This window comes from the organism of the source record quoted next, unplaced genomic scaffold (genome assembly GCF_019419815.1).
Source record: "Pyrus x bretschneideri cultivar Hongxiangsu unplaced genomic scaffold, Pyrus_bretschneideri_v1 Contig21, whole genome shotgun sequence".
Taxonomy (NCBI): domain Eukaryota; kingdom Viridiplantae; phylum Streptophyta; class Magnoliopsida; order Rosales; family Rosaceae; genus Pyrus; species Pyrus x bretschneideri.
Window position 1 is genome coordinate 1,173,094 of NW_025999513.1, and position 3,085 is coordinate 1,176,178.

Genomic DNA, 3,085 nt, shown 5'->3' on the forward strand with positions numbered 1-3,085 from the left:
TGTGAAACAGCTCATTGATATGATGACCAGTGAGTTTGAAATGAACCTTATTGGTGAATTAAATTACTTCATTGATATGATGACCAGTGAGTCTGAAATGAACCTTATTGGTGAATTAAATTACTTTCTTGGACTTCAAGTCAAACAAGAAAATGATCGCAATTTCATCTCTCAAACCAAATATGCCAAGAATTTAGTGAGAAATTTGGTCTTAAATGATCAGAAGCTGCTAGATCACCAATGAGTACGTGTGTCAAAATCCACAAAGACTCGAGTGACAAGGATGTTGACCAAACTTTTGTATAAGAGCATGATTAGAAGCCTACTCCATTTGACTACAAGTAGACCGGATATTGCCTTTGCAGTTGGGGTGTGTGCTCGATTTCAAAGTTGTCTGAATGAGTCACACTTATTGGCAGTTAAGAAGATTATCAAATATATGGGTGGAACTACTGATTTTGGGATGCAATATACGCATGACACCAACACCAACTTGGTTGGATACAATGATGTCGATTATGCTGGGTGCATTGATGATCGAAATAATACCTATGGGGGAGCTTTCTATATTGGGAACAATCTGGTGGCTAGGCACATCAAGAAGCAAAACTATGTCTCCTTGCCTACAACTGAGGCTGAATATGTTGATGCTGAAAGTTGTTGCACTCAATTAATGTGGATGAAGCAAATGCTAAGTGACTATGGTATCTCTCAATCCACCTTTCATGTTTATTGTGACAATATGAGTGCTATTGATATTTCCATGAACCCTGTCCAACATTCAAAAACCAAACATATTGATATAAGGCACTATTTCATTAAAGATCTTATGGAAGGTAAAATTCTTACCTTAACCTTTGTGACAACTGAAAAACAGCTAGCTGACATCTTCACTAAAACCCTAAATAATTGAAGGTACAAAGATCTTCGACAGTCTATTGGTCTTTGTGATATGAATTGAATAGGTTGTATAGACTTACTTCCAAGAGTTAAATATTTTGTGTAGTCTTTGTGCATGTTTTTGTGTAGACTATTCTCTTATTAGATAATCTCATTTTGCTCTGTGCATGCATCTCTTATTTGTCATACATTGTTAGTAATATGTGGATTAGCCTTGGATAATTTTTCGATGCGATGTCAAAGGTTCTCCCTATTCTTTCAGTTGGCCTCTGAAAAATCATTTTCTAATCATCCAAATCTTGAGGTGTTTTGGATTTAATATTGATTTGGTCCTTATTAAGTGGTAGTGTTTTTACTTACTCTATAATATGGACCATGCGTCAATTCTCTTCTTTTTTTGTCCTCTCTCCAAAATCAAAACAAAAAATTCAAATGGGAGAATATTTTATGAAATTGGTGTCTTCAAAAGAAATCGTATATTATCAATTGGGAAAATCCTTTCAGTTTGGCCTTCAATGCAATGTCATGTGTTGTGCTTCAAGATCCCCCTCCGTAGGTCATGAAACAAATTCTCTGAAAAATCAATTGGTGATCTATCAAAATATCACCTTCATTCATATGACCTTGGCATTTCTCAAATTGGTGCCTTACTCAAAGTTCTTCACCAAAGTTAGTTTTTCTTCCAAGGCTTATGCCTAACTTATTGCGAGTTTTGTCCATTGTTCATATTATTTAGGAAGTGTTGTTACTTAAGGTCAATGAATTATTAAAAGCTTGGTTAACTTTGAAAATGCTTTTGAGATTGGTTCTATGATTTCAAAATGGTTTTCCCCAATCCTATTCCCTTAGCTTGACACATCACAATTGCATTATGAGCAAGTATTCATCTCTGTATTACTGTATTTGTATACCCTTGAAGAGTTGTCTGTTGAGAATTGCATTGCATATTATTTTGTCATACACTTGTAGTATCAAGGCTTGTGCTTTAGCTGTAGTTTATTGGTGCAAAGATTCAACAGTTATCTTGGCCTCTATCATCTTAATGGGTTGTTTTCAGTTGTTTGGGTATATTTGTCTATGCTTATGCTCAAATTTGTATGTCAATGGACATCTTCATGTTCTGTTAAGTCACTGTCCCTTGTTAGAAAATTAAGTCATGATTTAGGTTTATGGGGGAGTGTGTTTCATGAAGAGCATCATTTTTGGAGGAGTTGGGTCACTTACCTGTTCTTACTTGTTGCTTCACTTTGCTTGGACATGCTCATATGATATATTGCTAATTCCTTATCCGTTGTGCTTTTGTTGATCTTGTATTGTATTTTGCTATAATTTAGAAAATTGCATGTGATATTCTTGCCTTATCTTTGTCTTACCATGACAAAATGTGGGAGAAACATTTCAGTTAATTGCAATTGTGCCTAATACCCTTGCAAGTTGGCCACCCATTCACTTGTTCTTGTCAAGATTTATTCGTTTTGCAGGATCCGTTCATTCGTTCATTTCTTGAGTGTGGGTGAGTGAGATTAGTTTTAGGCTTAGGGTATTTTGTCAAGGAATTCAAAGGGAAAGATTGTGAAGTCTAGACTTTTATGTTTGGATTTCTTTGTCAACATGGTAATTGTACCACATGCCCAATCTAGATTTAAGGCTTTTCTCTGTTTATGGGTTGTGTCTACTAGGAAGAAATGTTCAAGAATGTGGCATATCTCACTTCAAAAGGTTTATTCATGCATGTACATTTCACATTTACTTTCATGTTTCTTTCTGACTACCTTAGTTGTCCAGTCAGCCATGCACGCAGATTTCCAACAAACTAGGCACACAATTTAAGACATGCCCACATGGGCTAACTGACAACTTTTTGACGAATGTCTGTTTTTCACCCTTGATCTTTTCATTTTGTTTTGAAGCTTGACATATGTCATGTGGGTTGAAAAATGAACCAAAGCTTTTGGGGTTAAGATCCCTAGCTGGTTCCTTAGTTCATTTGGGGTTTTCAGATTATATTCCTAGAGAGAATGATTGAAAATGGCATTAAGGCCTCACCTTCCACTTTGTTCTTCATTTATGAAACTCTAGTTGCAAAACCTTCTTTCATGCATTAAACATCAAATCATTGAAGAATAGGGTTGCATTGTCTTTGGTTTTGCATTAAATTTGTGGTCAAGTGTTTCTAGTTGTAAAT